General features: G+C 38.7%; 1 pseudogene; it reads right to left on the reverse strand.

Moving 5' to 3' along the window:
• Positions 1-602: 602 nt before the first annotated feature.
• Positions 603-9,892, reverse strand: LOC148943488 (uncharacterized; annotated as a pseudogene).
• Between the last annotated feature and the right edge of the window lie 5,233 nt (positions 9,893-15,125).

Raw genomic sequence — 15,125 nt, forward strand, 5'->3', positions numbered from 1 at the left:
GGATCACTAGGCATGGACTTGTTTGGACGATCTTCCATGCGGTCTTTCCATAAACGACATGGATCATTAATCAAGATTCAAGATTCAACAACTTTACTAAAAATGATTCATGCCGGCTTTACGACCGGTTACAAATAAAGCACATATATGCTTGAAAAACGCAACCAGTACACATTTACTAAATTATAAAACTAACCAAATCATCACTGAAATAAACACAAATAAAAAAAAGAGATAATAATAATAATTACTGACTAATAAATTATGAGAAAAAAAAAACATAGATAAATAGTAAAAAATAATATAATAAAACAAATATATTAATAACAGAACGAAAAAAAATTTACTTAATTTGTCCTCTCTCGTCTTCCAGCCCCACACTCACCAACTGCCCGCAAGGAGATGCTTCTTTAACCGGTTTTTAAATTGCGGGACAAAAACTATCCCAGTATAATCATTTTTCATATTCACGCGGGGCTGCTTGAGGGCTTTCTCGAATTTACGTTTTGTGTGTATATGAAGACAATTCAGAACACCGAATTTATGACGGCCACTTTCCCTCCAAACTGACAACCAGAACTTAGCATCCTGACATGCTTTCACTAGCTTCTTTGAGAACCCCGGGACGGGATTTCAGTTCCTTTACGAATTTTCGTAATGGGAATAGCAGCATTTTCTGCGGTTAGTAGTGCGTGCATGATTTCAGCACAGAAAGCATTAACCTGTATTCTAGTTTCCTGTATTTTCCTATGCACGTTGGCTTGTAGGAGACTAAATGGCACACTGATCTCCTGAAGCGTCGTGTCTAGCACTGTCTGATAAAGCGGCAAGTCGGCCTTTGACCAATCTTTTATTTCATACCACTGTGAAATACTTTTGACCTTTGGGATACACACATTAACACATGCTTCAATTGGAATTCGGTCGGCGGAGTGACTTCTCATTAGTATGCTCACTGTGCCACTCACGTTTGGTGTGCATGCCACATGGTCTATATTTGAGACTGAACCACTAGTATGTACAAATGTGAAATCTTTGTCTTTTGGGAGCACACGATACCGACTTTCAAGTGCACTTAGGATCAGCTGGGACCGAGGAGACGAGTCGTCGACTAGATTACAGTTGTAGTCTCCGATTATAACGCATTCCAGTTTGGACAACATAGGCACTTTGCAAGAGCTCGCACTGCTTTCGAGAATCGGTTATCCGATTCTTCGTCACTGTAGTTAGTGGAAGGTAAACGTTGACAATCAACAGGTTCCCAACCCTTATAGCCATAAAGTTTTCAGCTGCATGAAGACTCTCGGAATCAATGGCAGAACTACATACGATCGCTAGTCCACCTGAGGGCCTCCCGCGTTGACGAGACTTGGCTGGTACAAAATAAAATATATGATTGTCTGAAAACTTGAGTAGGCTGAGGCTATCATTTGTCAGCAAATGTTCTTGTATTGCACAGAATATCGCTACGCCGACATAGTTCTTCAATTACACGGTTTATGTGAGACACACATCCACTCATATTACAAGACATAATCCCAGTATTCTATTCAATCATTAGAGCGTTTTTGTTTTCCAATTTGCTTTTTCATCTCAGGGCATTGGAATGACTGTCATGTATGTTTTGTCGACTTACATGCTGCACATCCAATTGGTTTCGTGCATGGGTTACTAGCATTTGCCTTATTGTCTTGGACACCACAACGTGGAAGAATCCAGGAAGCGGAGCACGCCGCTCAAACATGACCATGTTTTTGACAATTAAAGCATCGTTTTTGGAGATACACAAATTTTCCAATCGGAAAACGTTCAAAATCTGGTTTTGGCGCGCTTTTCATAGCCAGATCTACCTGATAGTGGGGGGAAAAGTACAACTTATAGGTTTCGCTAGCAACACACTGCTCTGCCCTTTCGCAACCTGAAATGAAGGCTTTCACTGTGTCAGCATCATATGTGGTTCGGATGTTTTTGATCACGCCAATAAGAACTGGGGATTTCACCTTAGCTTCTACACTTTTTGATTTCTGGTTGATGGAATAAGCACTGCTGTCTGCCTTGTCCTTCGTTTTAACAAAAAGTCGCCATTCAGATCGGTTTCTTTTCAATTCAACATCATCGACCGATAAATCTTCTCCGCATATATTCGTAAGAAGTTGTTTTCGTTCTTCTGGCGTGTTAGTGGGGGGCGGGTTCTTCAGAACTACGGAATAAGGTAGTAGAGACTGTCTATCTGGGGTGGGATTAGGTTGGCTTCCGTCACTTACAGAATTGCCGGGCGGCCATGGGAGTGGAACTTGGTTATAACGCTCGAGAAAACCCGAGAACTGCCGTCGCATTTCATTCACCGACGATAGATCACATGCACCTACTTCTGCTCCACTGGCCGGTACTCCTTGGGGATCAAATATAACGAACTTGGGGTGTTCTATTCTTTCTTTAGCGCATCGTGCAAGCAGCTTAGCAATATCCACTAAATTATCCTCATCTTGCACACATTTCTTAAATCGATCCACCAGTTTTGGCCTCCTTAATTAACAGTTCTTTTACCTTTAAAATCGAGTCTCTATAAAAAAATTCCACAGCTCGTTTTAAAAACACTTCCTTCTTTATTGTGAAGGCCATTGATCGAGACCTATAGTTCAACACGGCATTTAGCATTATACTCTCTCCCATACTTGAAACCGGTTTAACCCCACTAAACGAGGGAAGTGTCAGCCTCCGTTCAACCTGATCCCCGCAGTTTAAGGGAGACTCTCCCAGCAGGTCCTACGGCACTTGCCACGGGTTTATTGCCCCTCTTCTGCTTGTCAATTAGAGTTACATAAAACAGCATGGCACACTATATATATATATATATATATATATATATATATATATATATATATATATATATATATATATATATATATATATATATATATTATATATATATATATATATATATATATATATATATATATATATATATATATATATATATATATATATATATATATATATATATATATATATATATAAATGTTCAGAAATTAGGTCAGTAGATCAGTAGACACAAATGAAGGTTACAAATATGTCAGGATTATACGTCACTAATCCTTATTGCGAAAATTTTATTTTATGCACTATAACTTACTGAATTATTATTGTCCGTATAATATCCAATTTTGATGTTGACACTTAGAATCCAATTTTCATTCTCAATTGGCATCGACATTTGTTCCTCTTTCGACTATCCCATACGATGGGACTGAAAAGAGATTTCTTCAAGTTTCCCTCAGGTTTGTACCCCATTTCCTTGTACCCAAACAAATCATGGTACACTTTGCATTTGCATCTTTAACCATGGATAATGTTGATCTATGAAATTGGTACTCCTTCGATATACCCACTCTTTTATATATCTCAAACTAAACACGCGATGAAAAACTAGTTTTGACGGGATGATTCAACACACGGCTGTAGAGAAATACAGTGTGTAGCGTGGTTTTAAATTGCGTAAACGATATTTAAAGTGTTGTTTTTTGGGGTTTTGGGGAGGAAAAAGGTACCTAGGTTAGGTTAAGAATTTAATATATTGTCTGCTTTGCCCCCCCCCCCCCCCTAATGTGCAAATATACAGCCAAAATTTGTTTTTAAACTATTATATATCCATCCTATTTTATTTTATTTCATTAGCATTAACCAAACTAGCAGTATATAAAAGAGTGGGTATATCGAAGGAGTACCATGAAATTTGACAAGTTTTGTTTTGATTCAGATGCGGATGTGTTTCCACCGTTAGAGATTAAGAGGCTAATTCAACCAATCACGCGTGATACCTGTTATAGTTCCACATACGAGAGCCACATTCTTTATTTCTGTAAAATAAAAATTCGAAAGGGCAAGAAAGTTTCTTATTTAATTTCAATGAAGTGCACATGACGCGATAAGCTTTAGTCTTTTACGGTTAGGGAAGGGGGAAAAGGGCAGTAACCTAACTCATATTTGTTGTCATTTTTGTTCGCTTTAAGTTTGACTTGAATATTCAATTTAATATTTACTCCGTTCCAGGTTTATTCTTACATCTATATTAGTACCTGCTAGCTCTATATTTTCTATGATCTTTTATTTTGACTTCTTTTCGTTTTGTGTTTCATTTTTTTCTTAATACAGATTTTTTAATTAATTTCATTTTGTTTCTGATTGCCAAAGTTTTGGTTTATAAAATAAAATTTCTTCAGTTTTTCATATCTTCACTGTGATTAAAATATCTCATTCTAATTTAATAGTTCTAATTAATGGCCTCTGATTTATTTCAACAACTCTTCAACATTCCCTGAAAGTTTTAACTAAGTGCCAGTAGCCGTTCGTGGGATATTTCGGATACGCCCTTCTGACAACCATAATGTACGTAATATCTTTTGATTGAATATATTGATCCTTAGCCGCTCCTAAGATATTGCAGGTATACTCTGCTGATAACCTGGATCCACATTGTGCCTTTTGCTTTAGTGTAAAATCCCCTAAGCATTCCCTGAAGGTTCAGACACTGTTCAACATGCCCTAAAAGTACCAACTTAATGGCCTCAGCCGTTCCTGAGATACTGCTGATACGCCCTTTTGAGAATGAGCATGCACACAGTGTGTTTTGATTATGTTTAACATCTCCTAACATTCCCCGAAAGTAGTCACAAGCAAATGTAGTACTAGTTGCAAGCAGTCGCAGTCAGAGTCACAAGTTTTCACAGTCGGAAGTAGCCACTGTCACAACCAATCGCTTTTGCAGCCGCAGTAGTAGTAACCCTGAAAGCTTCAAGTTAAAGGTATAGTTACTAGACCCGTTGCCTGTTTTGAACAAAATCGCTTTTCCAAATTTTTATCAGTTTTGGAGGAAGGGAGCATCTAAAAAGGGCAAGGGGGACTTGTAAATAGGTACCTCTAAATGTCGATCAGATGTCCTAAAGGGTAACAAAAGGACCAGATGTCAAAAACAGTTTTAGGACAGGGGCTGGTTTGTCTCCAATAATTTTTGACTTATGAAAAACGACTAGAACACTCCATTTCTGATCGAATGGGCATCCTCCGGAGTTTCTAGGACCTCGTGGAAGAAGTTAGAGATGAGGAAGAAGCAGCCCCCTCCTATGCGGAATGAATTCTGCTAAATTCGAGTTTTAGTGTTAGTAGTATCCCCTAAATCCATCCGGCCGCTAACCTCCCTCACGGCATTCTCCAAGACGCACAAAGGTTTCAATTCAATTGAACACTGATAATTTATTTTTGTTGTTGACTGGGTTGTATACAAAAGAAGGGGAAAAGGCCAGTGCTCATCGAGAAAAAATAACCAGTTTGGCCATAGAAACCTGTCTAGCTATCAGGAGCCTAGCTTCAGCATTTTTCGGGGGGGGGGGGGGGGGGGGGGGGGGGGGGAGGGTCCAAATCCGGAAAGTCAAGGCGCTTGGGCTATGTAACAATTTTTTCTTCCAAATTATTGAAGGGGGCAACTGCTCCCTCCCTCAAACGATGCCACTGCTAGTTACTCTCACTGCATTTCGTTTTCCTCTTAATCATGTAGGATAACTCTAACCTGGTAAAAATATTGGCTATGACTAGTCTAAAATAAGAGTATTTAAGCTAAAAACTGTAGATCAACCCAAGTAAATGCAGTAAATTAGATATAAGATCATACTATGTCTTATGGTTGTACCTAATTCACTCTAATATGATACTAATTAAAAAAAAACTAAAACAAAAGTAAAGAGCAGCATTAAACCAAAGATGAGTAGAAATAAAGTCAAAGACTTTTTCAAGCGAAAGACTAGGCTACCTTTTTCAGTAAAGTAAAAATTACATTTTGGTCTTTAGAAGGCACAGGAGCGGTAGCCTTCCTCCTCATTGCGGTAGTTTCGGCTCGTTTTTAGTTTGATTGGGTTATTTATTGTAATTTTCTTTGTTTTGGGTTTCATTCATTTATTGATAGACATTTATGGTTGTCTTAAAATTATTTGACTTCACTTCTGCTCATCTTTTGTTTAATGTACCTCTTTACTTTTCTTTGAAAACTTCCTTTGTGGAAAAAGTTTTGTTTATTTATTTCTGGTCGTTTTTAATTGACATAGTCTTTTCCATTGGCTAAGAAGCGAATATTTAAATCCTTTTCGGTTTTTCTCTATAAGAATCCACATTTTGGCTTACAATTTATATGCTGGACAGAATTTTGCAACAATTTTTAATAATTGTTGCACTACAATGCTTTGGGTTGATAGGTACGGGAAAGATATTAAAGTAAATGGGTTGAAAATCTGCCTGAACTTTAGGGCTCTATCTGGGTTAGGGAATTCTGATCCCTATCACTTTACAACCTAGGGTATATATAAATATTAATCAACTATTCCTCTCCATTTTTTCCGAACGTTACAACTTAATTCCCTTAACCTTTCCCGAGACATCACAGCTACACCCTTTTAGCTACTTTGGATGCACATGGTGCATTTTGATCTAGTTTAGTTTCCCCGTCAACATGCCCATACAATTTTACCGTAATACCCTTAGCCGTTTCTGGGATATCTCCGGTATTCCCTTTGGCTAATAGTGGCTGCACATAGTGTCGTTTAATTTAGTATAACACTCCCAAAACAGACCATGAATTCTCGACGTATAACCCTGGTTTTCCCCGGAAGTATTATACCGATACCCTCATATGTTGTTTTGATTTAGTTTTACACCCCCCTCAACTTTTCCTGAAAATTCCAACTTAGTACCCAATTCCATTCCTGAGATATTGCATCTGTGCCATTTTGACAACCTGGATGCAGTTGGACTCTTTTGATTTAATTTAATAACAGTAGTAGTACTAGTAGTTGTAATAGCAGTAGTAGCAGTCTCAAGTAGCCGCACTTGCAATTAAAAGTAGTTACCGTTACGTGAAGTCGTACTCACAGTTCTAAGTGGTCGCAGTAGCAGTCACAAGTAGTCGCAGTACCAAGAAGTCACACTCACTGTGTTAAGTATCCGCAGTCACAATAGGAGTCGTAAGTAGCTACATACGCAAGTATTTGCGTCTTGCAGACAAAGTCGCATGTAGTCACAATCACAGTTCCAAGCAGTAACAGTCGCAGTAAAAAGCAGTTAGAGTCACAGTTACAAGTAGTCGGAATCGCAATTAGTCGCAGTCACAAGTATTCACCGTCAAAAGTAGTCAAAACGCAAGTAGTTACAGGCAGTCACAGTCGTAAACAGTCGGAGTAGCTGTAGCAGTAGTAGCATAAGTAGTAGTTGTAGTAGCCCTGAAAATTTCAATTTAACACCCTAAGCTGTTCCTGATATCTTGCTAATATACCCTTTTGACAACCTACATGCATTCAGTGCGTTTTGATTTTGTTCAATATACGCCCCCAACACCCCCTGAAAGTTTCACCTTAATGCCCTTAGTCATTCTAGAGATGTTGCGGATAGATCCCTCTAAAATCCATAGTTAGTTTAACACCCCCCTCAACATGCCATGAAAATTTCAGCATAATACCTTTATATGTTCCTAAGATGTCGCAAATACACCGTCATGACAAATTTGAATGGACATTGTTGTCTTTTGATTTAGCTCAGCATCCCCAATAACATGCTATTAAAGTTCCGACGTAACAATCCAAGATGTTCCTGGGGTATTGCACATACGCTATTTTGAGAGTCAGGATACTTTAAATTTAGTTTTACACCCCCGTCAACTTTCTCTGAAAAATTAAACTTAATACCCTATTCTGTTCCTGAGACTCTGTATCTATGCCACTTTGACGCACTTTAACCCTTTTGATTTAGTTCAATAGAAACAGTAACAATATCAGTAGCAATACTAATAGTGGTTGTAGGGTATTAAGTTGAAGAGTTTCAACTTAATACCCTAAGTCGTTTCTGATGCATCCTTTTGTCATTTTTGGTGTTTTATAACAACCTTTCCTTGAAAGTTTCTACTTTGTATCCCCATTCTAGTCGAAAGATATCCTGCCTATGCCATTTTGAAAACCTGGATACATTTAAACTATTTTGATTTAGTTCGATAGTAGCACTAGCAGTAGCAAAAGCGGTAGTAATATAAGCAGCCCTGAAAGCTTTGCCTTAATGCCCTAAGGCATTGCTGGGGTATTACAGATACATCCCCTTGATAACCAGCATGTACATAGTGGGTTTTAATTTAATTTAGGACCGGACTCACCATTCCCTGAAAGTTTCACCTTAATACCCTTAGCAGTAGCAATAGTAATAGGAGCAGTGTCAGTGATAGCAACAGTATTAGTGTTAACATGGTGCCTTTGTGGTTAGTTTAACCACCCCGGACTTGGCCTGATTGTTCCAAATTAATACTTTATGCTGGTCCTTCCTGAGATATTGTTGATATGCTCTTTCGAGAGCCAGCACACACATAGTGTTTTTGGTTTAATTCAACATCCTCCTCAACAATCCTTGAAAGTTTAACCTTAATACCCTTAGCCTAAGCAATAGTAGGACAAGCTGCAGTGGCAGTACTACTTCTAGTACTAGTATGCACATCGGGCCTTTTGATTAGCTGATCACCCCCCTCATCATGCCCTGACAGTTTCAAATTAATAGTTTAAGCCTTTTAGTTAGTTCTTCTTCCCCTTGAACATGCCCTGAAAGTTTCAATTTAATACACTAAGCTATTCCTGCGATATTGCCGATAAACCGTTTTGACAACCTCTATGCGAATAGTGCGTTTTGATTTAGTTTAATATACTCTACAAACAGTCTCCGAAAGTTTCAACTTAATACCCTTAGCCTCAGTAGTGATAATAGTCTTAGTTATAGTAGTATCATAAGTATTAGCCGTATGCACGTAGTGTCTTTTTTTTAACATCCCCTTCAACATGCACCAGAAGTTTAACTTAATACCTTAAGCAGTTCCTGTAAGAGCTCCATTAAATCAAAAATGAGCAGAAATGAAGTCAAATAATCTTCAAAGCGTAAAACTACCACAAATCACAATCAATACATGAAACCCTAAACGAAAAGAAATTACAATAGAAAGCCGAGTCAAACTCAAAACAAGCAGAAATTAACAAGAATAGGACTGACAACCCCCATGCCATTTCATGACTGGAACATAATTTGCACTTTATAGTACAGGCAAATGGAGGTTTGACCCGAAACAAATTGCAACAGAAATGATTCTTACACCATCTTGTAGCGAAAAAAAAAAACTGAACAACATATCCATTTTCTTATATTCGGGGTCGACACAAAATAACCGTTTTTTGGCTTTTAATGCGATTTTTTTTACGTTTTCCGAAAAAAAAAGTTTAATTTTAGTATCCGACCGTTTTTCTTGAAATGAAGTATGATTCGGATGCAGAATGACAAGCTGAGACAGAAAATGAAGTCAGATTGGGTGTCTGGTGCAAAACAAAAAGTTTCACTATCATCAATATGCGTTGCGGTAATTTTTGTAAAGACAATCAATCGGCACTTGTTATTCAACAAATGATCGGTTGTTCGTAAAAATACCTGAGCTAGGCACTAGTATAAGACACTTCGAAGGCTACGTAATGCAATAAAAATGAAAATCGTCACATTCATCACTCGGTGTTTTAATGATTTCAAAGTTTATTCCCAAGATTTGACTGAGAAATTAATTAGACGAAGTCCTCCCAATTTACTCCCGTCGCAACCTTTGACCAACCCTTGTGGTGGAAAGCCATGAAAATGGTCGAAGCGGCTTCACCAGGAAGTGCACTTTCAAGTCATCCTGAAAATTGGCGGATTCCATACCATGATGAGTTTTCTTGGAGAAATGGGTTACATCATGGATGGGTATGGACTCAGAGAGATTCTTGAACACGTGTATGCGCCCAATACTGTTCCCCACCTTTTCAGCGGAAAAGCGATCGCTAGAGCAGTACGTTGACATTTACTTATTGACGCTGCGCTACAGACCATTCTGCTTTCTGAGGTTTTTGCCGACAACCAAGCTAGTGTTGATGAGCCAAGACTACAATCCGAAGAAATTGTGGAACTCAGAAACCTATACGAGAAACTGATGAATAAGGAAGTAGTTGCTGAGGTTGAAGGCAATCTTTCCTTAGAAAAAATACAAGAATTCATCAGCAGCAAGAGAAAAGAACTGCTCCAGTGTCGAACATCAAAGCTTTGGTTCCAGTATTTGGAAATGGTTGCGATTCTAAGAAACTTTGTAAAAGGAGAACGAACTGGGTCATGGGAGCTCCATTTGAAGTCTACCTCAGACAAGTTACCTTACCTGACGGCTGCAGGACACAACCACTATAAGAAATCATGCCATCTTTACCTCCAGCGAATAGACAAGCTCCAAGATACCCATCCTACGGTCTACCAGGCTTTCCAGAGTGGCATGCATGTAGTAAGACGATCTGATAGATTCTGGGATGGACTCTCCACAGATCCTGTCATTGAACAGGAGCTTATGCGCTCTCTTAAAACCTCTGGTGGCCTTACCAACGGCAGCAGCATGACAGAGGCTCAGAGGTCCTTATGGGTTTTGTCACGACCAGTCTGCTCTACAGTAAGCCTTCTGATGGAACGTATCTCACTAATTCTGTACGTTACAAGCGATCAACACAAGGAGATGTCAGAGCCGATGCAACTGAGAGACTGCAAAGATACGCAGACGATTATCGAGTTTCTGGAAAGGGGTTCATCATTGGAGGGAGATGTTCAGTTAAGAAGCATAGCAAATGGTCTAACTGCCTATCAGTCTGCCAACGTTGATTTTGCCAAAGATGTTGGCCTAAAAGTCTTTGACGCCATGTCTGGACAGCTGGTCTCTTACTTTTTTTTTCAACTAAAAAAACAGGCAATCCAGATGACCACCAAGAAAAGTCTACGCGTAGACTGCAAACGAATAGACCCGACTCTTCTTTTTCAGAGGTTTATCATGATTGCGAAAAGGATCAATCTTACGGAAACTGAGTACTTTCATCACGAACTGTGTTCCTACCCAGCATCACTTTTTGACAACTCCTGCATGCTCCGGACTGCGAACAAACCAGAACTTGCGAAGGCCATAGCCCAGGCGTGCAACCTTGAGTTGAATTCATTTCCCCGCCTCGAAGGCACTCGATATATCCTAGACGGAAGAGCTCTGCTGCACAGGATTCCATGGACAAAAAATGAAAGATACCTGGAGATTCTAGACCATTATGCAATTTACGTGACAGGAAAGTACGCTTCTGCCACTATCGTTTTTAACAGCTACGATATTGGGGCTTCCATTAAAGATATGGCTCACTCGCAGAGGAGTCGTGCATTTGGCCGTGAAACCTTCTTCAAAGTATATATACAGCTCAAGGTGAAAAAAGAATATTTCTCATCTTGCAAGAAAAACAAAACCAGGTTTATCAGCGCTTTGGCTGATCATCTCCGTGCAAAGGGTGTCTCTGTCTCCCAGGCATCAGGTGACGATTGTGGAAGCTGCTGTTGCCTCTTCACGGTATCACGACACTGCTGTGGTTGGGGACGACACCGATCTATTGGTTCTCTTATGCTACCTCTGTGACTTGTCAAGCAAGAAACTATTCTTCGCATCTGAGCCAAAGTCGAATAAAGCTCCCCGAATATGGGACATACACACCCTGAAAGAGAAGCTGGGACAAGATACTTGTCATCTGATCCTTTTTGGTCACGCCCTGTTAGGCTGTGACTCTACTTCGCGAATCCACGGTGTGGGAAACGGTCTTGCACTCAAGAGGCTGATAGAAGACAATGATTTCCGAACATCAGCTGCAGTGTTCATGCAGAATTCCGCGTCGAAGGAGGAAATCAAGACCGCTGGTGAAGACGCCCTGCTGATCATATACGGTTCGTCGAAAGGAGGGAACTTGAACAAACTCCGCAGAGAAGTTTTAGAAAAGAAAGTGACAACGGCAAACTCTTTTGTTCACCCAGAACATCTGCTACAAACTTCTGATTCATCCACGTTTAATATCTATAGTTTTTTTTTTTATAAAGTCCAGGTAAGGACTGGGGAGCCGGATCCGGAACTGAAAGCCGAGGAATGAGGATGGAAGAATAAAGATAACTTCTTGTACCCATTAACAACTGACCACCCACCAGCCCCGCGTATGCTCCTAAAGATCGTGAAGTGCTCCTGTCGTGTACAGTGTAGTTCAGCGAGGTGTAGCTGCTTTAAAAACGGCTTAGTTTGTACTTCAGCATGCAGAACCTGCAAGGGAACAATGTGTTCCAACTCCCCAAAAATTGACAGCAACCATGATGAAGAGAACCTAGAACCCTAGTCGTTAATCCATTCCAAATGAAAAAGTTGTGAAACTAGTCGGAATCTGATTCTCTATTTTGTATTTTTTATAAGATTGATTCTATTTAATAGACTGTTAAGATTAGACACTATGGGTTGACCCTAAATAGTATACGAAGAGTGTTTTAAGTGTGATTTACGATACTGACCGCTGAAAACTAGTTCAGTTCGTAATTCACTTTCCCTAATTATTTTCTAAAAAAATGTAGATCATTCTTTAATGATTACGATTTTTTTTTCTGGTTCAGTGAACAACCTATTTGATTCTACTTTCGGTCTCAGGTCGTGATTCTACTTCAGAACCACAATTCCATTCAAGAAAATCGGGCTACAACGAAAATTGGATTTTTTAGGCGAAAAAATACAGTTACTTTTTGTATAGTGCTTCTTACGCTAAATCCGACTTCGTTTTCGGTCTCGCCATGTTATTTTGGGTTAGAATCATACTTCAGTTCAAGAAAAACCGATATCCACGAAAATTGCGATTTTTATTCGAATAACGGAAAAAAATAACATTAAAAGCCAAAAAAACGGTTATTTTGCGTCGACTCAGAATATGCGAAAATGGATATGTTGTTCAGTTTTTTTTCTCTACAAGATGGTGTAAAAATCATTTCTGTTGCAATTTGTTTCGGGTCGACCTCTTTTTGGAGCTCATTTTCCTGTACTATTACTGAAAAAACAAAAACAATGTAGATTGACAGTTTAATATACTTATACTGATATTTATTCCTTAATCTTAGTAATTTTTTTTTTGTTAAAGTTAAAGAAGTGAAAACATTTAAAATGCATTTAGTTTTCAGTAAAGTGCAAATTATGTTCTGGTCTTGAGAAGGCATGGGGGTTATTAGCCCCATTCATGTTAATTTCTGCTCGTTTTGAGTCTGACTCGGTAATATATATTTTAATTTCTGTTCGTTTTGGGTTTCATTTATTTATTGATGGTAATTTGTGATAGTTTTACGCTTTGAAGATTATTTAACTCCAAAAACCACTCGTTGTTCGTTTAATGGAGCTCTACTAAGATTTTTTTTATTAATTTCTGTTCGTTTTTTGATTGACGAGATCTTTTTCATGGAAAGAGACCATCTCATCTTTTTTTTTCCAATAAGAATCCCTAGTTTCGATTGCTATTTCTACATTGAAGAAAATTCTCCAACAATTTTTTACAGCATACAACCTTTCGAAAATCTGGACACAGATTGTATATCTTAATTTAGTTTTATACCTCCTCAAATTGACCCGAAAATATAAAACCTAATACCATTCTCAAAAAGTCTATCTATACTTTTTGACAACCTGGATATGGTTACACTCTTTTAATTTAGTTAAATTGTAAGAGCAGATATAGCAACAGTAGTAGATCGGAAAGTTTCAACTTAATACCCTCGGTAATTCTTGGGATATTGCTGAGATGTCTTATTGGCAACCAGCATACACCCAGTGCCTTTTGATTTAGTTTTACAGCATAATGAGCAAATTACATAGCTTTGGGGGGGGGGGTGGTTGAAATACCCAATATCCCTAAATATTCACAATTTTGATCAGATACGTTTGGGGAAAAGAGGACACGGGAGGGGGCTATTTGCCCTTCTATCACTTTGGACTCTTAAAAAGGGCGCTAGAACTTCTGATTTCAAACCAAATCAGCCCCCTCCAAAGTTTCCATATAACCCTTATATGTTAATAATAGACAACTAATACAACTTATAGCCCTTGCCCTGAAGGCTGTGGGGGTTGTCATCCCCAGACATAATTACTGGACCTTCCGATTATGCTGAACAAAATGGCTATCTCAAAATTTTGATGTGTTTTTGGGGAAATGATAGGGATGGGGGGGGGGGGGGGTTGCTGGTTACCATCCAATCATTTTTGATTCTTAAAAAGGGCACTAGAACTTTCAATTTCCAATCTAATGAGCCCCTTTCAAAGTTTCCAAAGCAACTCCTTCTATACGAAGTGCCATGGTCAGAAAAAAAAAATAAGTACATTGTGCCCACAATCGCTCTTCACTTACGCAGCGCTGCCTATGATTTTAATTACGTGACGCAATGATTATGGAAACCATTTCCATGACTATTTCAGATTGAAAAAAAAGGAATAGACGGATTATTAATGCAGTAAAAATGTTCATAAGTGACATGCAATTGCAATGATATTCCTTTTTAAAAAAAAGAAATGTTTTCAAAATGAAGTATGCACACCAGATCGTGAAGTAAAAAAAGCAGTTATGTTATAATGACTAAGTTGCTAAGGCTAGGAATAAGTGAAGACGAAAATGTAACGTTGGGTAACGAAAATATTGATCAAGTGGACAGCTTCATTTAAGTTGGTAGTATTATTAGTAAAGACGCTGGGAGCAGTGAAGATGTTAAAACTAGAATAGCTAAGACTATTGGAAGCTACAGTGATAACAGTGGTCAAATATGATTCTGAAGCATGGGGTCTCTGAAACGGGGACGAAGATTTTCTAGATATTTACCAGAGAAATTGCCTACAGATTGTTTTGGGTACGCGACTCACTGACCGTAAATCAAAACAATTGGTTGCAGAAAAAGTGCGGTTCAATCACGCTTTCAAGGGCTATAATGAGAGAAAGGTTGAGATTACTGGGGCGCGTTCTGCGGATGAAGGATGACAGATTACCGAAGACTGTCCTTTTTGGCCAACCGTCTAGGGCTTAACGGAAAGCAGATTATCCGCGATTTGGGTGGGAGGATGTCGTAAATAAAGATTTAAGGGAAATGCTGATGATTTAAGCATCCTAGATGAAAGTGTGAGCAAAATGAATGAAGTTTTAGAGGTTTTGCGAGTTCATGGTGCTAGTATTGGTTTGAAAATTAATGTTAGG

Source organism: Artemia sp. Qi Xiang Cuo, chromosome 15 (genome assembly GCF_049724085.1).
Source record: "Artemia sp. Qi Xiang Cuo chromosome 15, ASM4972408v1, whole genome shotgun sequence".
In the NCBI taxonomy this organism is placed as follows: domain Eukaryota; kingdom Metazoa; phylum Arthropoda; class Branchiopoda; order Anostraca; family Artemiidae; genus Artemia; species Artemia sp. Qi Xiang Cuo.